The sequence below is a fragment of the Elephas maximus genome, chromosome 27 (genome assembly GCF_024166365.1).
Source record: "Elephas maximus indicus isolate mEleMax1 chromosome 27, mEleMax1 primary haplotype, whole genome shotgun sequence".
Classification (NCBI taxonomy): Eukaryota; Metazoa; Chordata; class Mammalia; order Proboscidea; family Elephantidae; genus Elephas; species Elephas maximus.
This window is the reverse complement of record NC_064845.1, coordinates 14,520,379-14,547,941: the sequence shown is the minus strand read 5'-3', so window position 1 is coordinate 14,547,941 and position 27,563 is coordinate 14,520,379. Positions and strand designations below refer to the sequence as shown.

At 38.0% G+C, this 27,563-nt stretch overlaps 1 long non-coding RNA gene across 1 annotated transcript in view; it reads left to right on the top strand.

Annotated features, from left to right (window-relative positions):
- LOC126068428 (uncharacterized) overlaps window positions 1-27,563 on the top strand; it is a 373,496-nt gene that overhangs the window by 241,440 nt on the left and 104,493 nt on the right. The window contains exon 3 of the long non-coding RNA XR_007515681.1: window positions 5,398-5,449. This is a non-coding gene — a long non-coding RNA (uncharacterized LOC126068428). The remainder of the gene's footprint in view (window positions 1-5,397; window positions 5,450-27,563) is intronic.

Below are 27,563 nucleotides of genomic sequence, written 5' to 3'. Positions count from 1 at the left end.
AGCGTTCACTCATTCTGCTTTTGCCAGAAAGCAATTCTCAAGGGGAACAGATTAAAAGCCAAAAGTTTCAGAAATGTTGTTCTAAAGTTAAAATACACAACCATGTTCAGGATTTGTGATTTTAGCTTGTAAATTAATCCTGTCATTTGGTAAATTAAAAAAAAAAAAAAAAGTGGGCCATGTGAGGCATTCCATAGTTCATTGAGAGCAATGGGAATTTTTGCACATCATTGCAAATTTGGCATTGTCGTGGAGTACCTGTTGCCAAGCACCAGCCATGCATTTGATGAATGATTCCGCTGTGGACATTAAGCATCCTTGTGTACTGATTTATGGACTGAGGGCCCTTAGGAATTGAAAGTTAGAGACAGACTTGGTACATATATGCAAACCTACATAAGTCCCATCTTGAATCACTTTGCTTTATGGGAACACACTACAGGGTGTCTGGAAGAGTTGGTCACCCATTACCCTGATACCTTCTCACCTTGGGAAACTTGCTGTCTTAAGTAGATTTCCCCTGAAGCAGAGCCTCATTAGCATTTGGGGGAAAGTGATTTATTAGGAAGAGTTGGAGAGCAGTGGGACTGGATAGGGAAGGAAGCCAATAATGGGATGGTATCAAGCATAGTTGCATGAAGAGTAATTTTGGCTGGATCCTGCCGGGAACTTAGAGTCAGTGTAGGAATACCTTGGAGTCATCTTAACTAGGAACAAGAAAGGTGGAGGATGTACACCCCCAATATCCAGTAAGAGCCCCGGTGGCACAGTGGTTAAGAGCTATGACTGCTAACCAAAAGTCCAGCAGTTCAAATTATGGTTATATAATCTAGACTTTGCCACACCTTGGAAACCTTGTGGGGCAGTTCTGCTCTGCCTATAGGGTTGCTATGAGTTGGAATCGACTCGACAACAATGGGTTTAATTTTTTTTTTTTTTTTATAACCTATCAACAAAGAGTCACAGATGCTAGGTGTTGTGAATGAAAGCACAAGCTGGTGTGTGCAAAGATGGATTCAGGGGGATGTGGGCAGTGTCCTGACAGTGTCTGCAACACCAGCCACGCCGGGTACTTCATGACTGTCATGAAATGCTGCTGGGACTGAATCTAAGCTTGCCAGTCCACAACGAGAGCAAAGAACTCAATTATCAGCATGCTGGGAAACATGCCCAACTTTTGACAGTCTTCCTGACTCAAAGCCTGACATGCTGGGAGAGGTTTCAAAGGGGCTAAGAGATCAGTTTCCACCTGGTAACAGGCTGATCACAGAGATTCAGCACATGATAGGCACTTTACGAAGTTAGAAAATCAGACCAGGATAGGGGTTGACACCTCAACTGCCTTAGAGGTTGGGCAGATAATTTCTACAGGAGAAAGCTCCAAATGGCTAAATGTAAGGCAACAGAAGAGTAGAGCCTATGGAAACCTGGGAGGGCATGCCCATCTAAAAGCATTGAAATTCAATATTTACGAGTACTGGCAGACCAAACGGTGTATTTATGATTCCAATCTGGCTGTTAGCCCACCAGTTTGAAACATAAAAAAAGAAAAAATAGAACATCTAAAATAAATGACATCAAGATGTACATAAATACAGTTTGGACATTGTTAGAAAATTCTCCAGAATACAGGAAGCAGGTATAAAAGGAAAAATGTACTTGAATCTGCCCACTGGACTCTGGCCACCTGTTTCAAAGTTGAGGCTCTCTCTCAGAGCAATAAATGTAATAGATGCTCTTAAAGCAGGCTTTTAGATATTATGTAATCTTCAGTCTATATCCCATACCTGTTGATTTGTGTAATATTTTTTTTCAGGGAAGACAAATAGAATCCTTATTTTCGCTGAGAATGTTGCCATCAGCCTGTTGGAGCAGAACATTCTTTTAATTATCCAGAAAAATACAATTTTGTTTGCCTTTAGGACAAAATAAAAAGTGTCTTGGTGCAATCCTTAATTTTCCCCTCCCCGGAATCAAGGGAAAGATCTCCTTGATGGCGGACAACCCACTAAAGTCCATGTATATTGGTTTAATTACTAAGCCTTGCAGTAACATACTACTGGTAGTGTAAGGGGCCTTTGTTGTTAGATCTTCATGAAGTTGTATACCATGGTGACACTCTCCAGTATTTATTCCATGTACCAAGATGTCTTTGGGGTTTCCACCATGATCCATCATTGATGATCAGGTGTATCAGCGACCGGTGTTCACTTCTAACCTTGAAGCTTATGGGCTGAGTCTAAATGGTGCCACTGCTACGCTTAAGTATTTTAAGTGTTTCTGCAGGAAACTTAATGTACTCGTTGCATTCAACATGCAAACCTATTGGCAGTTTTTTTTTTTTTTTATTTTGATTGTGCTTTAAGTGAAAGTTTACGAATCAAGTCAGTCTCTTGTACAAAAACTTATATACACCTTGCTCTATACTCCTAAATGCTCTCCCCCTAATGAAACAGCACATTCCTTCCCCCTACTTTCTATTTTCGTGTCCATTCGGACAGCTTCTGACCCCTCATTGGCAGTTTTATAAACCAGTAGGGAATAAACGTTTTCGTAATCTTTTGAAATAAGTATGCATGTGTACTCATTACAGCTTACCATAAAATATTGCATCATTAAGGGACTTGTGGTTATGTCTGTAATTTTTCAAATTATATTTGTGAGTTGGAGTTGAGTTTTGATCTTCTAGCTATTTGTTCTCCTACTTAAAATTTAAAACAAAAATACTCACCCTAGAGATTGTATTTAAAGTCATAAGCAAAAATAGGTACAAAACTAAAGCCTCAATTAATCTAGATTGGCTTGCTTCACTGACTGAATTTGCCAAATAATTGTAACTTTCCACTTTGCTTTTTCTTTGAAGACACTTGGCATGGAAAAGACTTACTCATTCGTGGACTCTATGGAACGAGAGCAGCTTCAAAGGAAAAATCAGAAGGAGTCCTTTTGTTTCAGTTTCTTGGCTGTTGAATTGTGCTTGCTTATATATTTTTTTATGTGTTTCAAGCTTTATTCATTCAGGCTTGCTGGAGGAAGGCTAGTCCAAAGGACCAAGAAACCTACACTATGAATTATTTCAAGAGAAATAGAATATTTTTACTAGAACAATGTACCCATAGCTTAACCAATAAAGTCTTCCAAAATAGCTCTTAGAGAGATTGAATTACTGCTTGGATATGAATGATGATTTATATAGAGTTATTTAAAAATGAATTGCTTACACTATTAATTTGCTTTGGAAACCTGTCTTCATATATGGTGATAGAAAAATACCTTTCTGAACAGTTGGCATTATATTTAATTTTTAAGCGTTCCTCTCTTGGTATGCCCAAGCCATTGTTTAGACATGCACTTCTGCTTTGCTTAAGTTGTAAGGATTGGCTCTAATGTATAAGCTTCCTGTTTGTTAACGTGCACCAAAAATGGCACTGGGGTGCCATTTGTTTAATTATATTTAGAGTTCAAAGTTTTTACTGTGGCTGATTTATCAGATGTAATCTTTTAAGGGCATAAAATTAAATAATGGCCATAAAGGTAGAGGAGATTAACTTTGCCTAAATCATCAAGATTAATGGTCTTGTCTTCCATCAATATACTGGATGAATATATATATATATATATAAAATATATATATATAGGGCTTTGCTTTCCTGTGGTTGGATTATGTCAGCTCCAGATGGTTGAGTACAGGGAACATTTTGGCAACCTTGGATCATTATAAGTCACAGGAGCCTCCTGACCAATGTAATGGCTTCTGATGTTATAATGCTATAAAACTTAAGTAATTTCGTTCTTTTTATCTATGCCCGTTAAAAAATATTTAATGAAATCTGTACTAAGTGTGCCAAACAGGTACGATCCTTGCCTTTAGGAGGTTACAAGTGAATGAATGGGTCCACCAAAATCAAGGGAACAAAGCAAAGAAACACAATTATTACAAGTTGTTAAAAAAAAAAAAATCTGACAATGGAAGACCCAGTGTCCTGGGACGGGGAATAAGAGGAGTGTGAAGGAGTAGAGCTTTTGTTCCCTTATTTTCTTTATTGTTCCTTATCACCAATTTTAATTTTCTTTTAACCAAACAAAAAACTAGCAACTCATTAAGCAGCAGAGCCAAATCATTTATTTTCATTCAGTTAAAAGGTTATCTTTCTTGAATTAATAAAATGAATCATTCCATCGAAGTATGGTTATATAATCTAGGCTTTTAAAAAATCATTTTTATTGCTGTAGTTTACAGTTCTTAAACAATTCTTCTTAATTATGTGTGAGCAATTCAGAAAATGTGACAATCACAAAAAGATCAAAACAGATTTACCCATAATTCTATCGCTAAGAGGCAACCGGTGTTTACATTTTGGTGTATATCCTTCAAATCACTCTCTGGCATCTGTATAAATATTTCTACGTATATATTTTTAGAAGAAATTGAATCATACCGTACACACTATTTCAAGCCATTTTCTACTTTTGAGAATGAGTATTTTCCCATGGTGTTATATATTATTTTGCAGGGTAATAATTACACATGACTCATTACATTGCTGCATCTCAACGATGTGTATTTTCACTTTTATAAATAATACTTTGATGCCTATCTTTATTCATATTATTAATGATTTCCTCAGGTCACTCCCCCACCAAAAAAAAAAAAAAAAGCAGAATGGTTTGTTTAACATCCTGACGTTTTTAAGACTTAGGGTATATGATAAAAACATCTCGCCAAAAGACTGTAACAATATATACTTCTGCTGGCAAGAAACATGCCTACTCTCTCTATACCTCACTATCCCTGGGTGCTTGTTTCGATTTTTAACTTTTGTCATTTAGTCGACATACATAAAATGATTAGAAAGGCAGCGTTCTATAATTCATGTGAAATTTGAATATTTATTTAATGAAAGATTTTTAAAGTTGCTTTTAAAATACAACTAGAAACATTATCAAATTTAGAGGAAATGGGAACTTCTAGCAGATGGGCATTCTGAAGATAAAGTTCAAGTTGATGAAAAAAAAATCTGTTTAAAGAAAAACAGACTTAAAATCAGGATAGAGAATGCTTTGCTCTCAAGAACCAGAGGTGACTTTAACCTTTCATGCAAGTTCATTATTAGGTTCAGTTTTGGAAATAAGGCGTCAGAATTCCTTCGACCAGCCTCTTGAAAGAGATTATAGTGTAACAATTTGAGAAGTGTGAGTAGTCAAGAGGGATCGTATTCTAATAGAAATGGAAAATTAAAAATTTCAGGCTCTCCTGTAAAGATCTTGACCCATGACTGGTTGCTCTCAAAATTAAATAATCCTAAGAAAATTGAGGCGCTGTATTATGTACGGCAGCAGAATGTCGGAATTCAATGGGATTTGAAAGATGACCTAACCCATCTCTTCCCTTTACAGATGAAACAGAGGACTGCAGGAAGACAGTGACTTGCCCAAGGCGTCGCACCTGGTGAGTAAAGAAAGAAGCAACGAAAAAAAAAATCAAATAATAGATAAATATAAAAAAGGGGGCAAGTTCCCTGTAATCTAAATTCTTATATAGCCACAGTTTAGCATATGAACTTTGAAAATGTCTTTTTTTATATACATTGAAGGAAAAGTTCTTTCTTTTTTCTGAAAATGAAATTACACTATATCTAAAACTTATTTTGTGAATTGTTTTTACATATATCTTGAGTAGGTACAATACCTTATTTCTTCATAGCATACATGTAGATGGAATAGAGCAGAGGTGGGCAAACTTTTTCTATAAAGGGGCAGATAGTAAATATTTTATGCTTTGTGAACCATATGGTCTCTATTGTAACTGCTCAGCTCTGATGTTGTAACATAAATGCAGCCACAATTAATACATGAACAAACAGGCATGGCTATGTTCCAATAAAACTTTATTCATAAAAGCGGGCAGCAGACCATATTTGTACCTCAAGCCATAGTCTGTCAGTCCTGGAACAGGGAAGGAAAAGAAGGAAAGTTGTTTTAGAAACCCATAAGACTTGAGAAAGAAGCATGGTGTGTATATTCTGTGTGTAGATGCAGGGAGCTGGGTTTGGGTCTCCTTTATTAGCTGTGACCTTAGACAAGATAGGTGGCCCCACTGGCCTCAAGGGTGAAGTGTGGGTAATAATACCCAGATTGCAGAGTTATTCTGAAGATAAAATGAAATAATTTAAGTAACTCACCTCTTAGTAGGTGAGAAAATTCTCCTCCCTTTGAGAAGGGACTAAAAGCAGAAATTTATACTTGCATAAATGAATCTTTTGGGCAAAGACGAAATGGCTGATTTTACTGTTATCTCAGTGAACCCAAGACCTGTATCATGTAGATCCCCTTAAATGTCACATTTTCAAACTGCTGGCCAAAGCTTGGGTAAATGTGACCGTGCCACTATAGTCCTGAGACTTCCTGAGAAAGGAACTTTTGCAATAATGGAAGCACTATAGTTTAATCCGTACTGATTTAAGAAGATGAAATATTTTTTTGAGAGGGGAAATTTAATTACAGTGAAAATAAAATTTCATTTACCCATCATTTCCTTCATTATTCATTATTTCTTATAGGGAAGATAAGTATGAACAAAGACTAGCAAAGAAAAACATTAAAGTGTAGTGGAAAAACTAAGGATTTAATGTAATGCTGCTTAACTATAAATTTCTCATATTATAATCATATTTTTATTTAATCTTCAAGTGAACCTCTTGGATAAGTTCAATTGGTTATTTTACAACAGAATTTCTATAGCAGTTCCAAATTGCTTTACTGCTTTTTTCTAATTCATTTGGAATTTAATGTACTTTTTATGACTTGGTAACCTTGTTTTCTTCTCTGCTTGGTGTAGTTATACATTCATTTGAGTAGTTTAAGATTCGAGCACAGCTTCCTTTTTTTTTTTTTTTTTTTCAAAGCTAGCTTCTTTCATTCTAATTTAAATGTAAACTGGAATAATTTTATTCATCGTTACAGTTTTAACACCAATGTATTGGTTGCTTTAGTTTTAGATTCTGGAGAACAAAGCGTTTTATACTAGTTAACTATCACTAATCACGATGCTGACATAGAGTTTAGGGGAAAAACTTAAGACTGGAACTTGATATAATGGTCACTTTGGGGATGAGTATGTGAAAAAAAACAAACAAACGTATTTTTACCCAAATAACACGCACCGTCTACACTTGTTTGCCAATCACGCCATCCCCCCCGTAAGGTATTTTCATAAGTGTTACTGCACCAATTTCTTTTACAAGTTGCTGTAAGAAAAAAAAAAAAAAAGGTAGAATCAAGCTGAAGCATATTGATAGACCTGTGTGGTGCATATATAATGAAGACAAATCTATGAAAATAATATTAATAATTGTGAAAATTGGCAACTGATATGGACTGGATATTCCCAGAAGAAATATCAGTGGCCAATAAGCAAATGAAAAAAATGTTCAAATGTACTGATATTTAAATACATATAAAAAAAATAGTGTATTTTGTGATTTAGACTGTCTTTTGACTTTTAGATGGGAAAAATGAAAGCATGATAACATAGGAATTCTGTGCTTTCATTCATTGTACGTGGGGGTGTGATGTGAAACACCTTCTCTTGGAGTGTAATTAGGCCAATGTTCAATTAAAAGTACAATTACAAACATTCTATGACCCAGCTGCCTTACCACTTAGAAAATATTCTATGAAATTACTCAAGTTCGTAAGAGAGATATTGAAGATGTTCATTCTGTTTTGTTTGTAATAAAGAAAAAAAAAGTCTGGTTAAGTAAATTATGGAACCTCAATATAATGAAATAATCAGTAGGTTTTATTAAAATGCAGTAAATCTATGTCAAGTAACCTTGAAATATTTAATGGCGAGGTAGAAATACAAGGTATACGCATAACTATAATCTTTTGTCGAAAAGAAAAAAAAAAGCTGGTTTTAAAAGCACTTACTTCCGGGTATGTAATTGGAGAAAGTGAATAGGGTACTCATTTTATTCTTGAAAATTCTTAATACATGTTCTGATTATAAGTAGTTTTCACTTTTTCAAATAAAATAAGTATACATGTACATATGGAAAATAACAGAAGGTTGAAAGCAGGACAATAAAAATCACAGAAACGGGGGTCTGTTTTTTAGTGCTACCCACCTGCAAAGTTGTTTTGATATGTATAGCTTCAAAATGGAATTTTCATAAAAAATGCACCTCTTGGCTCGATTCCACTCCTAGGTATACAATATCCTCCAAAATGAGAACAAATCCACATAGAAGATCTACATGAACGCTATGGCAACTTTATTCATTATAGCCCCAAAATGGAAACAACCAATGTCCATCAACTGAACAGATACATAAATATGGTGTAGCCATATAATGGAATGTTACTCAGCCATAAAACAAAACCAAAGCACTGGTACATGTTATACCATAGGGGGGAAAAAAAACTTAAAAATGTGATGCTGAGTGAAAGATGCCAAGCACAAAAGGCCACATAGTGTACGATTCTATGTATGTGAAGTGTCCAAAATGGGCAAATCCACAGAGACAGAAAGTAGGTCAGTGGTTGCCTACGATTGGGGCAGGGAGGGGATGAGGTATGGGGACATGGGGTTTCTTTGTCGGGGGGGGGGTGGGGAGTGAAAATGTTCTAAAACTGACTGTGGGGGTTGTTACACAACTTTATGAATGCACTGAAGGCATTACATTTTACACTTGAAATGCATGGGTTTTATAGTCTAAGAATTATATCTCAATAAGGATGCTTAAAAAATACACATCTTCAAAGAAACGATGAGGAGGCATGCAACTCATGAAGTCCATGAAACTTCCCTTTGGATTTTCAGATAACCCCAGAGCTGTGTAAATCAGTATGACTTCTGAGATCCCTTCTTAGAGACAAGGAGTAATAAAAGTTATCAGTGCTTAGGAGTCCAGAGGAGAGTCTGGAAATGAAACCCACCCTTTTAATAGTCACAAATTTTCCCAGCCGATGGGATCTATAGTAGCAGTGGTATCAGAGATGATCGAAATCATTTTAAATCCTATCGTGAGAAAATTATTTTATACCCCTTTCAAATTCTCCTCCAAGACTTCTGCTTCCCTTAATAAGAAAATCTGTTCAGTGATAGTCCATCTTCAATAGCTCTTTAACAAAGAGAGACTGGTACTGAGGCTCAGAGCCTTCCTCAGACCATGCCACCTATCCAGGGCTCTACCACGTTGCTTTCTTTTCAACCTTTGCATTTTTATAACACCTTCTATTTGAGGTAAGTGAAGCTAATTTACTGTTTATGGGAATGTTATAAATTTTCCATCATACATGCATCTATTAAAGAAAAAAAAGTGTGCTGACCTAAATAAAATTAATAAGAGTGTAAGTTGCTTGCTTACAAGGCACAATTCATGCTAATGGCATCTGAATAACTGGAGTTGAAGGAACAGCTTAAAGAATATTTAAAAAAAAAAATTAAAAGTTGCCATTAAGTCGATTCTGCCTCATAGCTACCCTCCGTGTATCAAGAGTAGAACTGTGCCCTGGAGGGTTTTCAGTGACTGATTTTTCAGCAGTAGATTGCCAGGCCTTTCTTCCATGATGTCTCTGGGTGGACTGGAACCTCCAACCTTTTCAATTAACAGCCTAGCATGTTAACTGTTTGCTCTGCCCAGGGATACTTTCAAAGAGTATGTTGTTGTTAGTTGCTATCGAGTCAATTCGGACTCATTGCGGTCCTATGTGTGCAGAATAGAACGGCTTCATAGGGTTTTCAAGGCTATGACCTTTCAGAAGTAGATCTCCAGGTTGCCAGGCCTGTCTTCCAAGGCACTTCTGGGTGGTTTTGAATCATCGACCTTTTTAGCTAGTAGCCAAGTGCTTAATTGTTCGCACCACCCAAGGACATCTTGGAGTTCACAGGTGTCTGTAGACCATTTAGCTCAAGCCATTTCATTTACAGATGAGGAAGCAAAGACCCTAGGAGGCTAGGGCCTTGCACAAGGTTACAGTGGGTCACATTTTCACACTCAGCTTCAAGCTAAGAGAAGTGTCAGTAAACTCTTCTTGCTCCGTATCACAAAGAAGAGGTCTCAAAAGTTGTAGTCTGGAGGGAGCAGAAATAGAATTTACAATTCCTTTGTGATTTTTTAAGCAAGAGTCAGTTAGTGAAGACTCTGATTTCTAAATGGTTGCAGTTGGTGTTCTTGAGTCTTTGCAGCCAGGGGCAACGTTACAGCTACAGAAAGGAGGTTGAGAAAAGGGACAAGGGTGTAGAGCCAAGCTTGCCTTTTTGCAAATGTCAAAGCTGATTTCAGTGATCGCTTAGCAATTTATAACTATAACCAAGATTAAAGCAAGCAGGCATACATTTAGGATATGAGAGTTGGAATTTTAGATTTCATTATAAGATTGCAGTCTCAACAAAATAGTAATAAGATGGCAATGGATTTCCATTTTTTTCTCTATATCTGTTGAAATATTATCTCATAAATATACTTTGATACAAGAGATCTCTCAATTTCACAAGAGCTCTATTTTATCCTTACGCTGACTTATCCCAAAAATATCTTTTTGATGTACAGCTTCAATATTCTTGCTACTGCCATGACATCAGCAATCAAAAACAGCATTCTTTTTAGGTCTTTTTTTTTTTTTTTAACCTGTAGTTGTAGGTTATTCAAGCTTTTGAACTAGTCAAAGCAAGTCTCAAAAAAGAACCTCTGTTTAAAGGTCATTGAAACTTCCTTATAGTAGGATCCATGGACTTTTATGGCTCAAGTAGCTGATTGTTCAAGGGGAAAGAAGAAAAGAAAGAAAAAAGCCATCTGTAAAAGGAGGTGGCCTTACCCAGTCTCGTTCTTAAGTATAGAAAGGGAAGATAGGAAGAGAACTACCACATTTATATACTGACACTACATTTACTAGAAGAAAGTGTTGTTTTCCCAGATTATATCCCGGGAATAAGGTTCTGAGACCACACAGGCAGAAAGTGGCAGAGTTTTGCCTCTCACCATTCCACTACACTTGCAGCTCCAAAAATTGAGCCCTAGACCACATCCATATGGTTCCGTCTCTCTGGATCTCAGAAACGTTTCACCCACTGAGGCTTTTAGTTACAAAAATGTTGAACCAACGTCATGATCAATGAGATTCCTTTAGTTGGTGATCACAAGGAAAGAATACATTGGTTAAGTATACTTGATGTTAAGTACTATTCTAGAACTTCATTTTTCTTCTTTTCCAGTTTCTGGAGTCACTCCTCTAGTGGAATATTTTTGTTACTTATCAAACCCCTTGCAAAGAACCTGAGCTTACACTGGTGTGTATATACGGTAGTTCTCGACTTACAACAGGGTTTCATTCTGACGACTCCGTCATAAGTCAGTTCTGATGGAAGTCACATACCTCATTTTTTTTTTTTTTTTTTTTAGTTTTCATTATTAAAAACCAAAACCAAACCCAAACCCATTTCTGTTGAGTCAATTCTGACTCTTAGAGACCCTGTAGGACGGAGTAGAACTGCCCCATAAGTTTTCCAAGGAGCCTCTGGTGGATTTGAACTGTCAACCTTTTTGTTTAGCAGCCAAGCTCTTAACCACTGTGTCACTAGGACTCCTTTCATTATTACTGCCTTTTATGATCAATATCATTATAAATCCAGTCTTTGTCTTTGGGGATGGCCATGAGAATGATAACGTCAGCAAATTACATGCTGCAACATAGCATATAGTGCATATTACTAACAATAAGATGAACAACAAAAAAAAAGGGCCATCAGTTAAGTGTGGCTTGTCATAACTCGTCCTAAGTCGGGAGCTACCTGTAATTCCTTCCTACATCTAATAGTGCTTTAGTGAAATTCTAACTCTCTGAAATATAGGCATTAAATGACTAGTTACCAGGTTCATAAGTATGCTTTTCAAACCATACAAGCAGCACTAGCCATAAATAGTGCTAACGATGTTATACTAAGTCAAGCACTAAGATTTTCTATGGCTAGACTCATGATCATCCAACAACTATGACTAAGACATGAACATGACTTTGCCACTGAGCTGAGACTAAAAGTTGCTCAAATTGATGTGTCGTTAGGTGCTACTTGGTACCATATTTGAGCATCTAGGATGTGAATGGTCTACACTCACCCAACTCACATGGATCAAACATATAGAGACTGATGTCAAAGATCTGCCCCATGGATGAAAAGCAACAGTGGCCCTTGGCCCTGACCCCTGAAGGAGAAGGAAGCCCCTGTTACATGGCACATCTCATGGTCTCAGCACTTTAGTGGTCTCTGAGGTTGCTCTAGGAGTCGTAGGTGGTACAAACAGTTAAGCACTCAACCAATAACCAAAAGGTGGTAGTTTCACCCCACCCAGTAGTGCTTCGGAAGAAAGGCCTGGCAATCTGCCTTTGAAAGGTCACAGGCTTGGAAACTCTATGGAGTAATTATACTGTGCACCCATGGGGTGGTTATGAGTTGGAATCCACTAGATGCAACTGGTTGGTTTTGGTTTGGAGGTTGCCTTGTAGGATCACTTTCTTTTTACTAATAAAGGAAGAATTTTTTTTTTAACGTAGAAAAAGATACTGCTTTTCTACGTGATCCATGAACTGGTATAGATATGTCTTTTTTTTTCTCCCAGCACCTGTTTGTTTTTTCCCAGCTGAATGCAAAGGAGAGGAAGTCAGGCAGTAGCAATATGTAGAATAAACAGATTTTTTTTCTGAATGACCCCAGGTTCCCTTATTACTCTGATGTCTAAAGAGGAAGCTGCTTTTTTTTTTTTTTTAATGTGAGAGACATAATTTTCCTGTTGTTTTCCAAAGCTGCCAGATAATAAACAAATGGCCTTTGATAAAATAGACTTTCAATTTTTCCAATATAATATTCGTCTTTCATTTTCATAAGGAGTTGTTTATTTTGATGTCTTTGAATTGGTTGACTAGGATGTGGGTGTCTGGTGCTCATCAGTAGAGACTGTGGACTGCGTTAAAATTCAGGAGAGCGTATTTAACTATCAAATTTATTATCTGTAAATACTTTTCTGTTTTAAATACTTGAAAATCAGGAGTGACAGGCCATTTGAGTAAATGATTTCTCTCTACCCCGTTCCTCAATAAAAGTCATTTAGATACAAAGGCAGTTTGGACAACAAACCAATTTATTGAACAAAAATGTGTTCTAACTCCTGGAATTCTAACTCCTAGAATTCCTGCAAGTGGATAATTTTCCTCTTTTTCAATTTGATGTCCTGACTGGGTATGTGTGTAAATGTTCATATATATTTCCATTTTTTCTTGCACTATCACTTCATAGAACAGACCTAATAAAGAACTTTAATTTTTCTTAATCCCCAATTATAGAAATAGTGTACATACATTGTAGACAAGTATAATACAGAAAACCAGAATAAAAAATTAAAATTATCTGTTATATCCCATGTACATTCTTTTGTTCTCATGTTATTTAACATTTTCGTAGTTAAGAAGTTACCACCTAAAGAATTGTTTTATTAATTAACTGCCTTAGCTCAATTGTCTGGTCATGTGTTTACAGTGCTAAGTGACCTGACAGCCCAATATGTGGAATGACACTGTGTACTCTTCCCCTAAGCCTTGCCCCAATTTCAGTCATCAGTTGAACAAATGGTGAACATGCACCATACCCATGCATGGTGTCCCACATGCCAGACACCATGTTAAACACTGAAGACACACAGCTGAACACTGTACAGCTCCTGACTGGTGGATATAGATAGACACATACGCATTGAGAAGATGACCCTGGGGGTCATGGCTAACCTTAGTGGGCACCTGGGAGAAAGCACTATTCCCTACGGCTTGTAGAGGGAGAGGTCTTCCTGGAGAGATAATTCCAGTGTCTTTGGTATTAAAAGTAATTGAAGCCAGAGATTGAACACTATTGCCTAAGAAGAGCATACGGAGAAGAAAAGTGAGGACAGGTCCAAACCTTGGTGCAATCACAAAATTTAATGGCTGATGAGAGGAAATGAACTTGCATGGCCAGAGTAAACTAAAAAAAAAGAAAAAAAAAAAAAAAAACTAAACCCATTGCTGTCAAGTCAATTTCAACTCATAGTGACCCTATAGGACAGAGTAGAACTGCCCCATATGGTTTCCAAGGAGCACCTGGCAGATTCAAACTGCTGACCTTTTGGTTAGCAGCCGTAGCTCTCAACCACTGCACCACCAGGGTTTCCATGGTTAGAGTAGTGGCTGGAAAACCAAAGAATGTAATGTGCAGAAGTCTCAAGGGAATGTTTCAAGGTGGAGGAAATGGTCCATTGAATCAAATGCTATTTATTAATAATAAGGTCTGAAAGGTACCCACTGGGTTTGGCAATATAAATGTTATTGATGTCAGGGTCAAAAGATGGCTTATGATGTGATGTAGGAAGAAACCAGACAGGCCTTTTATCACATTTTAATGTAATTACTTGGTTTAAAGTTCTAATGTTTCCTTACTTAAAATACAGTTGTTTTTTTTTTTTTTATGTGTATTGGCTGTGTCTTATTTCTGATATACTTAGTCGTGGTACAGTACCTACCCTACAAAAGGTGTTCAATAAATATTTGAATGATAATAAATCATCTTTCACAAACTTCTTTCTCCTCCTATGCTTCCAGTCTTGATAGTGAGGCTGTCTGGTTATATCAATTTTTCTGCAAAATTTCTCTGTGTCAAAGTTTTGGGCTGTGAACAAGTTCCTCCAGCAAATTAATTTTTTTAGTATTCATTAAAGTTCAACATTTATAGAACATCAGGCCTTGCTCTCTCTCTGCCTGCCCCCCCTTTTACGCTTTCTACTTTTTTTGTAGAAATTCAAGTGCCATTTTTAACCCAGACATCTCAGTTTGTAGAACATACAAGCTTCATAAGTAAGGATCACTGATCACCACGCTTGTCCCATGAAAAGAGATTTGAAAGATAGTTTGAGGAGACAAAGATAGATTGAGATGTAATTGAAAGAACAAATATTAAAGGAGTGAAACCTGAGAAATACTTAGATTAAACAAAAAGTCCCAAATTACTAAATGAAGATTCTGGTGCCTACTAGTTAATGGCACCAAAGGAAAATGAACCCAAGCTATGAAACGGGGTAGGAGCTATTGCTTTCTTTGGCCCATCCATGATGATGTTTTAATCCTTAGACACCCATTAACTAAAAGGACGTGACTGAGTTTGTATGTCCTGTGGAGGATTCCCTCAGCACAGAGCACTACCTGGGCTGCTGAAGGATGAATCTGACTGAGGCAAGAAGCACCATCTATAATAGAGACGTCATCCATAATGGAGGCCCGCCTTTACCTCCTGTAATGCTCAGGGGAGGAGTGGCTTATCTTCAGGATGGCCAATTCTTTATGGTTAGGATCAGAAACGAGCCTATCAATCAGCCACATGAGGCCTTTAAAGGGGCATCAGGGCCATAAACTTTATGAAAAAGGCTAGAGATTGCACTCAGCCCTCAAGCAGATACACAATTACCCTAAACTCAGCTCAGGGCAGCGAGACTAAATCTTCTTTAAAAAAAAAAAAAAAAGGAATCCTCACCAAGCCAGGATTCCCACATTCATCAGGGCTTTTAGAAGCTAAGAAGTAGGAGACAGCAGTTGTCAGACAAATCTTTCCTGCTATAGCTATGCAAAGAGAAGAATAATAAGGAAAAGGGCAGAATGAGAGAGAGAGAAAACAAGCAAACAATTAGGCTGGCCTGGGGAGGGAAGAAAGAAGATGAAAGACTGGAGAGAGGACTTTTTTTTTTTTTTTTTTTTGAGTCTGTAAATACTTGCCTGCTTATGACATACACTCATTGATATTTAGGGGACTTGAAAAATCCCATTGATTTATTCACTGTAGGCAGAAGGGAGAGAAAATCTCATTTTCATGAGCTTTCTCTCCTATCACTCAGTTCCCTGGTGACACAGAAAGTAAACCTTTTCTAAGGGCTTCCCCAGACAGTTTGACATTTTGTTGAATTAGCTGGCATATATTGTACCAAATTTATATGCTGCATCTTTCCACCCAAGCAAGGACCGATTTCGTATTGAATGGAGTTCTTAGGGCACCATGAGAACTCTGGAAACTTCCCAGAGTGATCTTGCTTCCAAAGTCTGCCTGTCAGGCTCAAAAATCCCCCAATGTCTCACTGTCTACCTGCTTGGATATAAAAGGGGAGGGCATTGTAAATCTCGGTGGCATTGTACTGCGACATCCAAGATCTTGTCCCCTGAGGCTCCCTCTGTATGCACTGACTCTATGTTTTATCTGGCACATTTCAGGAACATCTGAAATATTTAGAAAAAGGGATGGATGGAGGGAGGGAGGGAGAAGGAGATGGGTGAGCCATCGTTTTGCTGGAACAACTGTGTCCATTATGACCCTTCAGTGGGAAATACTCTGTATACAAACATTGAGCCACAAAATGAACACTGCATTGTGTGGTACGGACTAAACTTAGGAAGCTTATCCAACGCAGCGACTGACATGAATGACTCAGTTAGGGTGAATTGTGACAGCAAGAAATAGCTCTCTGAGGTCTTAATTGAACACACTTGCTGATGTTTTTCTAATTTAGTTCAATAAGCACTGAACTAGAAATCACTGATATCAAGGACTGTGCTAGGTGCTGTTTGAGTTTTACAAGATGGTCAGAACATGACCCCCACCCTCCAGGTACTTATAGGTACTTTAATAGAACACGAAAAACAAAACAAAAAACTAACCTACTGCCACGGAGTCTCTTCTGACTCATAGCAACCCCACAGGGTCTCCAAGGCTGTAAATCTCTATGAAAGCAGATTGCCACATCTTTCTCCCTCGGAGCCACTGGTGGTTTCGAACCACTGAACTTTCAATTAGCAGTCTATCCCTTTAACCACTGCGGCACCAGGGATCATAGTACAACATGAGGTATCCCATTATTAACTCTTTCAGAGGTACAATTTTATAATATTTTTAGTATTTACAACGTGCCAGGCACAGGGGATACAGAAGTGATTAATATTAATCATAGCTAACATTACGTAGCACAAAAATCTTTCCCAGACACAATTCTAAGAGCTTTGCATTTCATTTAACCTTCACAACAACCCTGTGTGGTAAGTTCAAGTCAAGTAAAGCCCTCTTTGTATACAGCTGACATACTTGAAGTCTTTTTCAAAGAGATAAAAAGAACTCTCTGGTTGTTTTCTATTATGATACTCTCAGTGCATTAGTACTGTTGTCACTGTTGCCTTGGTGCTGTGGTTTGGGGAAGGTGCAGGCATCAAGGAGTGTTAGCATTTAAGATGAAGCCAAAGTGAGCTCTTTGATCAGATCTTGCCTTGTTCCGGGGGGCTGAGTGAACACTGACCTGACTGAGTCCATCGTATCTGTTCTAAGTCTCGAGTGCCACGGACAGGAAAACGCTTCACTAAAATTTAAAAATTTAGACCATTGGAATGTAGGCTCCATGCAAGCTATGGTTCTTATCTGTTCACTGTCATTTTTGTAGTGCCTAAAACAGTAGTTGGCCCATTAGCAGGTGCTCAATAAATACTTGTTGCATGAATGAATGACGAATTAGCAGACAATTCAGACCCAAAACTCAAATCATGCCACGGAAAACAGAGAATGTGACTAGCTTTTTTTTTTGTAGTCACAAACAATAGACTTTGGCTATAAAATAAAATAAAAATCTAAACAGAATACACTGATTCGAGGCTGCAGAACAAAGCCACAGTAGAGAGCCAAGCAAACTGCCTTCTCCTTCATGCCCACACTAATGCTTACTAACCCAAACGTCTTATCTGAACCTGAGTGGTTGGTTGGTGTATATGACATTTTTGTTTTAAGCTCCTTCTTGCCCAAGGAGGAAAACAAACAAGAAGTTCCCTCCTTTGCAAACTTAGTCCTTACTTCCTGGCCAAAGTATAAGAGCACATCCTTTTTGGTGACAATGTAATCATTTGACTTGGAAAGGGTAATAATGGTAAATTATGGGGTGCTGACATCCGATGTGATTAAGAAGGTAAAGTTGCAAATTGGATAGAGAAGAAAACACTAAAAAAAAAAAAAAAGGAGAGACATTTCTGAAATTCACCTATTAGTCCCAGGTAAAAAAGAATGGGACATTTTGGTTTAAAAAAAAAAAAAGCTTTCCAAAGATGCTTGGGTGTCATCAGCGCTGTGTCTAGAATTGTTCTGGAGTCTATCATTTTCAAGACAAATCATGCTGCCAATGACATACGCTGTTTGGAAAATACAAGTGGGCCATGGACAGAAAAAGCTGCCCATGAAAAGCTTACCTTTCCCCTGAAGGTGCTCCTGTCTTGAACAATTCCTGTTTCTAGAGTGGCCTTTCTTCACAGAAAGCTACATGACGATGACGTGCCAAGTGTACCTTGTGGCTTTTCTGATTGTTCCCAAAGTGCACCCATTACCTTAAAATTTAGCAAACTAAAATGTATTTAGTTTTAAAATTCAGGAATATGCGTGCTTTTCAGAGACTAAGATATTTGAAATGATAAAACTGGGCAATTTAGCATAACAACTCAGAAAAAATGTAATGTTGAAAATGGGAAATAAGGACCCATTCTAAAAGCCACTAGCTTCCTTATGAAGGCCATCTGCTGTGGACACCCAGGGCTATTTGTTAGTAAATGAGAGAGTTCAGTCTGGTGTCCATAGGACAGCAGAAGAGCCAGTTGGTGGGGTATGAGCCTAGAAAGATCTGAAACCTGAAATGAGTAGTGATCACCTTTTGAAATGAAGATCCTTTTCTGGGGAGCACAAGTGGACCCCTTCATGGTGACCGTGCTTTTTTAATACCCCACCCAAAATCCAAACACACTGTTATCAAGTGCATTCCAACTCTTGGTAACCATATAGGACGGAGTAGAACTGCCCCATAGGGTTTCCAAGGCTGTAAATCTTTAAGGAAACAGGCTGCCACATCTTTCTCCCGCGGAGCAATTGCAGGTTTAGAACCGCCAACCTTTTGGTTAGCAGCCGAATGCTTTAACCACTGTGCCACCAGGGCTCCTTTTTAATACCCCAAGCTCCCCGCAATATTTTAAGAGCTAATGAATTTGTACATATAAAGAATGCGAAGGACAAGCTGCTGATATAGGGCCCTCCCTACTGTTTTCTTGATGTCCAGCAGGTATAGAAATTGCACCTAATAGCTCAAAGAGGGGTTCATCGTATACTGACTTTTCCTTTCCCTATCTTTTGGATACTGATTGTACTTGCCTTTGAAAGGGTAAATAGAGACTGAAAAAAAAAAAAACCCCACTGCTGTCACGTCAATTCCAACTCATAGTGACCCTATAGGACAGAGTAGAACTGCCTCATAGGATTTCCAAGAAGAACCTGGGGAATTCGAACTGCTGACCTTTTGGTTAGCAGCTATAGGCCTTAGCCACTACACCAACGTGGTTTCCAGATAGAGATTGCTGAATGATTTAGATACTCTGGACTACAATTCAAAAATCAAATGTCTTCAGGAACTAGGGAAGTCATGAGCATGTCTGAAATGGTCTGGGAGTGATCCAAAGGGAATGTCAGAACCGCAATGAACCAGAGAACATATGTCATTTTAAAGGGGTTAGTGGAGCTGAAAGGAGTCCCTGAATGGTGCCAACATTAAGAGGTTTAACTCTACCCAGGGGTGCCTTGGAAGAAAGGTCTGACAATCCACTTCCAAAAGAGTAAAACCAGTGAATACCCTACAAAACCAAAGCACAGTTTTACTCAAACAAATGGGATCGCTATGAGTTGTAATTGACACCATGGCAGCTGGTTTGGTTTTTGGTAATAGGAATGATGTTAGTTGAGAATGTAGGCCTGGTATTGCCAGGCTTTGCTGACATTGGCCTCTCCCCACTCTTAATTTGTGTGATCATGCCAAATACGATGCAAGTCACCAGTTTGTCATCTCTATCTAAGGATGTTGTAACAAAACCAAGACCAAATCAAGTGCCGTTGAGTTGATTCCGACTCATAGCGACCCTATAGGACAGAGAAGAACTGCCCCATAGAGTTTCCAAGGAGAGCCTGACGGATTCGAACTGCCGACCCTTTGGTTAGCAGCTGTAGCACTTAATCACTACGCCAGCAGGGTTTCCGTTGTAACAAAGGAGCACCTCAGAACTCTTGTTCTGCAAGATAGTGAAAGCCATTCAGCATAGGTTCTATGATCATAGCCGTTTGAACAAACTGGGCTCAGCAGTTAATCAAGTTGCTTTATTGCAGGGCTTCTCAGAACCTTAAATATGTTACGATTAGAATCACCATGGATTCTAATGGTATGAGACATTTCTCAGACTCCCCTGACCCTTGGACCTCTCTCTGTGGCTTCTTCATCAAAGTACTTTGGAAGACCATGCATGCAGTAATTTACTTTGCAGTAAATAATGTGAGTGTAATTCCCGTAAGTGCAAATCCAAGGGGAACAGTAGATACCGAAAAACAAACAGCATGGCTACAATAAGGATGTTTGCCAGCGACCTTGGCAAGTTAGAAACCATCATTTCAATGTGTAGAGTAGAAGCTGAAAATACTCTGATTTGTTTTTCATCAGTAGCCCTGGTTGCTTGATGGTTAAGCACTCGGCTGCTAACTAAAGGTTGGTGGCTTGAACCTACCAGCCGCTCCTCAGGAGAAAGATGTGGCAGTCTGCTTCGGTAAAGATGACAGCTTTGGAAACCCTATGGGGCAGGTCTACCTTGCTAATTGACTTGCTCATTTATAGAGCATTTGGATTTTTGAGTTTCGTTGGGAGTGAATGTAGAGATAATAAGGCTAAGCCTGTTCCAGAAAATAATCTAGGCCCCAATATATGACCGAATCTCAACTTCTAGTACTTATTCATTTAGCAAATATTTCTCAAGCACTTACTGTGTGCCAGGCTATATGCCAGGCACTGAGTACCCACCAAACCAACCCCCCTGCCATCGAGTCAATTCTGACTCATAGTGACCCTACAGGACAAAGTAGAACTGGCCCACAGGGTTTCCAAGGCTGTAAATCTTTTTGGAAGTAGATTGCCACATCTTTCTCTCATGCAGCCGCTGGTGGGTTCCAACCACCAACCTATCAGTTAGCAGCCTAATGTTTAACCACTGCACCACCAGGGCTCCTTACGCTGAGTATAGTTTGGGATTAAATGACTGATCTACCTAATGCCTGGTCTACCTAAACCCAGGGATCAAATTAAAGTATATGTTTTCAATTTATAATTTATCACAATGGAAAGTAACACAAAAAAGGAATAGTGTTTCTATCCCCATGAAGGTTCTTCTGACATTTAGAAAAAGAATAGCTGGGCCTACAGCCATTTACCAAGTTCATAGTATGAGTTGACTCGGTGGTTTGCAGTCACGTAGGTGGCTACAGATAGCATTTTCTTTCCCATTAGATACTAGAAATCAGAATGACAGACGTGTTCATTTTGTCCTGGGTAATTGCTAAAGCAACAATTACTATTACCATGGTTGCTATTTCCTGTTATTACCTATGGGCCTGCCACTCTCCATTCATGCTGCTGTTCTTTGCTCTTCCCCACTGCTCCTTCTGAACATCCAAGTATTTATAGCCTTTGGGATCACATGTCACATCCTCTATGAAGTCATCATTGACATTCCAACTGGAAGTAAATGATTCACATTTGAGTCCCTCCACTCCCCTATCTTTCTTATGGCGTCGTTGGTTTCGCCCTTATGTAGACATATTAGTTCAATAAACATACACAGTCTGGACCAACCCTGTGTATTGTACGATGCCTATTGGAGATGAGCTGGAAACCAGGCAAACGTGATTCCTGCCAGCTTTACTCTAGTAACTTAGAATATACTGGAGGATGGCTTTTCTCTACTTCATCCTAAACTGTAGAATCGTCCAGGATCCTACCTTCTATATACACAGCACAGTGACTTGGACATATTTGCCAAATGATTTACTGTCGATGGACTTGGTTTTCCTCAAATCCCTCAATCTCGGTGTCCAGTTTTATAATTTGATGTTGCTTCAGTGGAGAAAGTTCATTACCCTGGAAGTAATTTTTCTGTTACATATTGAACTGTCGGTTCCTTCTCCTCTTGCTCTAAGTTCAAGTCCCTCTACGGGTAAAAACCTTTTGTGTGTTTAGCCGTTGGACACAGAATGGGTAACGCAGCCTAAGATGAAGACAGGGGTTCTTCCAAGAATTCAGCAGGTGCTTGTCACTTGACGAGGAAAATTACAACTCGATAAGAGTGTCTGTTTCTGTTTTGTCCATGAGTTTGCTAAGCCTGTTTCCCCATGCAGATCCAGCTCTGCCCCCCACCGCCATCTTTCTCTGTGGCTGAAGATTGTCCTTCAATCTCTGTTTATCCTTTTTGCCAACAAACTAGTTTCAGTGGCAGCATTATGGTTACAGCCCACAGAAACCTTTTCTGTGCAGTGATTTAGCTGTCAGCCTGGAAGTGCTAAAACAGCAGAAAGATGGATGCTGAGCCTGGGGCATGCCTGAGCCGATACACTGCGCCTCCCTATTGGGATGTGCACTTTTTATAGTAGATCGGAAAAATATTTTCCCCAGTTTCTCTTGGCCATTACTTGCAGTCTAGCTGGAGGGAAATATTCCTGCTAGAACTTTGCGAATTGCTAGTGACCGTCTTGTTATCTATGTAGAATGTGGGGATGACGGGGGAGGATCATTTAGTGAGGGAATTGTCCTCGAATAAAAACCATTGAAAAAGCAAATGACTATGACATTTGTTGCCGAATCCCCTGATATAATATTATATCAGCATGCTGTTTTGGTGTTATTCGGCAGCGGAGGGAAAGTGGGAGCTTGGGAGCTTTCTGTAAAAGAGCCCGTGTGCAAAATCATGATGATTTTAGGTACATCAGCTGGCTGATGAACACAGGCAATCAACAAATTGATGAATTACCTCCTTTGACACTTCGGTTTGTAGAACAGAATTTTTTTTTGTTTGATCCTGACTTCACACCGTACAAAAATTGATTTAGGTGAAAAAAAGAACTTTAAAGTAAAAGATAAAACCTTGAGCTTTTAGAAGATAACCCAGGAGAGTATCTATGGAACTTTGGGGTAAATAAGGATTTCTTAAAATACAGAAAGCAGTAACCATTGAAGAAAAATTTAATAAATTAGAGTTTATTAAACTTAAAAACTTTTGTTCATCCAAAGCAGAGTCAAGAAAATGACCAAGAAAGCAACCACTGAAAGTATGAAAGTATTACATACACACACACATATAATCAGACAAAGGATTTCTATCTAGAATATATAACAAAACTCTTCAATTCAGCCACAAAAAAATCAACCAATATACTGAAAAGTAAGCAGTAGAATCGTACAGAAGTTTTACAAAGGAGGAAATATGAACAAATGGTCCCATTCATTAGTCACCATGGTTTGGTTATTCAAATTAAAATCACAATGAGTTCAGTTTTGGGGCTTTTTAATTTAACTGAGGTTTAAATCCTTGCATTTATTATTGTTTCATCCTAATGAAGTTTATTGAGATTATGTTATTATAAATTGTATTTTTTTTTCAATTTTTGTTATTCCTAATATTTGGAAATAAATTGATTTTTATATATTGATTATATGCTCCAACCTTGCTAAATTCATTTATACTTTTTTATAGATCTCTTAGGATTTTCTGTGTGCACAATCATGATTGTGCTATCTGCAAATAAGGACAGTTTGCCCTTTCCTTCTCAAATTCTCTGTTTCTTATTTCTCGCCTTAATGTTTGGCTAGAACCACTAGTAGAATGCTGAATAGAAGGTTATGTTATGCCATAGGTCACTGAGCTTCTATTTATTTATTTATTTTTCAGTCTTTTATCTTCTTTCTGCCTTATTTTAGGTCATTTCTATTGACCTTTCTTCAAGTTCACCAATCTTTTCTTTTGCCATTTTCAATCTGCTGTTGATCTTGTCTAGTGAGTTTTTCATTTCAGGCATATTTTTCTAATTCTGGAATTTTTGGTTCGTTCTTTTTTTAGTTTCCATTTCTCTGCTGTGATTCACCATTTTTCACTCTTTGTGTCTTTTATCTAAATCATTGAACATATTTATAATAATTGTTTTGAAGTTCTCATTTACGAATTCTAACATCTATGTCATTTCTGCGTTTCTATGTTCTGTGTTCTGGTTGTATTTTGTTTTTGTCTCGGGCTAATTTATCTTGCTTTTACTGCCTAATAGTGTTTTGAGTGTATCATGGACGTGGTAAATGTGTTGTTGAGAAGAGTCCGGGTTATATTACCATCCTTTAAAGATGGCTGAATTTTGTTAGGTAGGTCGTTAATTATTTGGAAGTTCAGCTTGGTTTCAGGCTTTGTTGGACCACTTATAAAGTAGCTTTTACTATAGAACTAAAGTTGCTGTACTCCTAAGGCGTGACCGTTACGGAGTCTCAACTGGATGCTCTGGGTATTCATTAAGGTCTCTCCACTTTGGTGACAAATTAAATGTTTTTTGGTATTGTGTGACCTATGGAATCGTCATTCATGTCCCAGCCCCCCAGTAGGAATCACCTGCCAGACCTCATGGAGTCTCACCTTCTGCTTGGATATCATAGTATTTGACTTATGACCCAAGGGAGCCCTTATGATTTCTGAGGCTTCTTCTTTGTGTGTCTTCCTCATATTTGTTACTGTATTCCTCAAGTTTCAGCCAACTAAGCAGCTCCAAACTCCAGTCTCCTTTTTTTCTGTACAAAGAAATTGCAGCTTTCTGTTAGAGCTCGATTGCTCAGTGGCCCTGTCTGGAAAGTTCTCCCATGCAGAAATTGAACTCATTCATGTGTTTCCCTTCCCTCAAGGATCATAGTCATCTATTGTCCAATGCCTGAAAACAGTTGCTTCATATGTTTTATCCAGCTTCATGGTTGTGTTCCAAAACAAACCCATTGCCATCAATTCGATTTCAACTCATTGCGACCCAATACAACAGACTAGAATTGCTCCATAGGGTTTCTAAGGCTGTAATCTTTACAAAAGCAGAGTCCCACATCTTCCTCCTGCTGGCGGGTTCAAATAGCTGAACTTAGATTAGCAACCAAGCGCTCAACCACTGTGCCACCAGGGCTCCTTCAGTTGTGTATAGCAGAAGGTTAAATAATTTGATACTTGTTACTCTGTTGTGACTACTACCAGAAAGGATACAGAAATATATGATATATTTTTTGGCTATTAAATTTGTTACACAACTATGAAATTATTTCTCCTTGATGATTTTAATTAAATATTTAGACTACACTGAAAATGTGTTGATATCATCAGTGTTTATTTTATTCTTTTGTACATAATTTATCTTTCTGCATACAACAAACTGTTTTAGATGGTTTATGACTAGCAAATTATGGGCATTTGGGGAGGGGTCAATGCAATGTTATTTTAGAGACCAACGTATGAGCTCTTCTTTTGGAATTCATCAAAAAATGCAAGGAGAAATTTTTACTATTCTTCTGGCTTTTAATTATGTTACTCCTGCATTTTTTCTCCATTTTTTTAACATTTATCTGCAAATCTTCGAATTTTATTTCTATTTCTTAATATCTATATTTTAATCTAAATTTTAAATAGATTCTTAAAGTCAGTTCATTTTGAGTACATTTTTAAGAGTACTTATTTGCCAACTCTTACATACCTCACCATAGATCACCTTAATCCTCTACCCATGATTCTTAATTCCACTTTACTGGATGTTACAATTTTCACGCAAGAATCATGACAAACAAAATTACGTGTGTATTGTCCTTTCTACGTGAAATTATAAAGGAGAGTTTGTAGTTCTTTCAGTTGGATCAACTATAGATTACTAATGTTGTTGTTAGTGCCATTGTGTTGATTTCAATTCACGGTGACCCCATGTTGCTGTTGTTGTTAGATGCCATTGAGTCAGTTCCAATTCATAGCAACTCTATGTACAATAGAGCGAAACAGTGCTTGTTCCTGTGCCATTCTCACAATCTTTCCTATGTTCGAGCCTATTGTTGCAGCCACTGTGTCATTCCATCTTGTTGAGGCTCTTCTTCTTTTTTGCTGACCCTCTACTTTGCCAAGCCTGATGTCCTTCTCCACAGACTGGTGCCTCCTAATAACACGTCCAAAGTAAGTGAGATGAAGTCTTGCCATCCTGGCTTCCAAAGAGCACTCTGGCTGTACTTCTTCTAAAACAGATTTGTTAATTCTTCTGGCAGTCCACGATATAGTCAATATTCTTCACCAACACCATAAATTAAAGGCATCAATTCTTCTTCTCTCTTCTTTATTCATTGTCCAGCTTTCACATGATACAAGATGATTGTAAATATCATGGGTTGGGCCAGGCCCTCCTTAGTCCTCAAAGTGATATCTTTGCTTTTTAACACTTCTAAGAGGTCTTTTGAGGCAGATTTGCCCGATACAATACGTCATTTGATTCTCGACTGGTGCTTCCATGGATGTTGATTGTGGATCCAAGTAAAATGAAATCCTTGACAACGTCAATATTTTCTCCATTTATCACAGTGTTGCTTAGGATACATTATTTTGAAGATGGCACAACACATGCAGCATTCTAAAAGGAGAAAACAGCAAGAGGGGATGACTATAGATGTGTCACCTGAAGTTAAAAAAAAAAAGGATTGTTTTATCGGTTGAGATTTAATATTTGGCAGTCAATGGTATCACGTATTTGAAGTATGAACTTAATGCAGAATTTATTTAACAAGTGTAACACAAGCCACAGAAAACAGAATGACTAGATATCCAACTGAGAAGAGTGAGCTAATCACTCTCACATTAGTTAACTTGCTTGGGGGTTTTATATTTTTTTTTTAAATGAAACTATTTTATCTACCATTTTATGGAATGACAAAAATATGAATAATTTGCTCTCCAAGGCTTTCCTAGATTCAGATAACAAGCATATTTTGGGGGTTTATTGGTTCAATTTTTTTTTTTTTAGCACTATTTTGTATTTCTATCATCTCTGCTTTTTTCTCATATTTTTTTTGTTCTAGGCTCTCATTGTCTGTGCCATGCCAAATTTTCTTTATACCTTTAGTCATTCAGTTCATTTCCCTTTATTTAATCTTCCGTGAACACAACACCAAAGGTAAATACTGCCAGTAAAAAGGAAGGTCTTTCTTAAGCTCTTCTTGTGATGACTCAGAGATGCAGGCTGTTTCCATCTTGTGACTCAGCCAGTTCCTAGGCCCTTGATGAGTCAACATGGTTGAGAGATGTTCACCACTTCCAGGTCCATTGGTGGAAGAAGACAGAGAACATGAAGGAGGCTCACTCAACTTTTACTGGCCTGGGCCCAGATATGGCCCCCATCCTATCCACTCATGTTACTCTCCAGCTGTGGGAGTGGTGTATTCTGATTAGGCCTGAATCGTATCCTCATGCCTTAGATGACTTTCCACCGCAACAACACAACATGGGCTAGCCACAAGAAAGAGAATTTCTATGTTCAAGACAAGGAAAGGGGATGGTGGACAAGACTACTTCAGACATTCAGTACATCTTACAAGATTTCCCTTTCATATTTGTATGCTGTGGCATTTGATTCAATT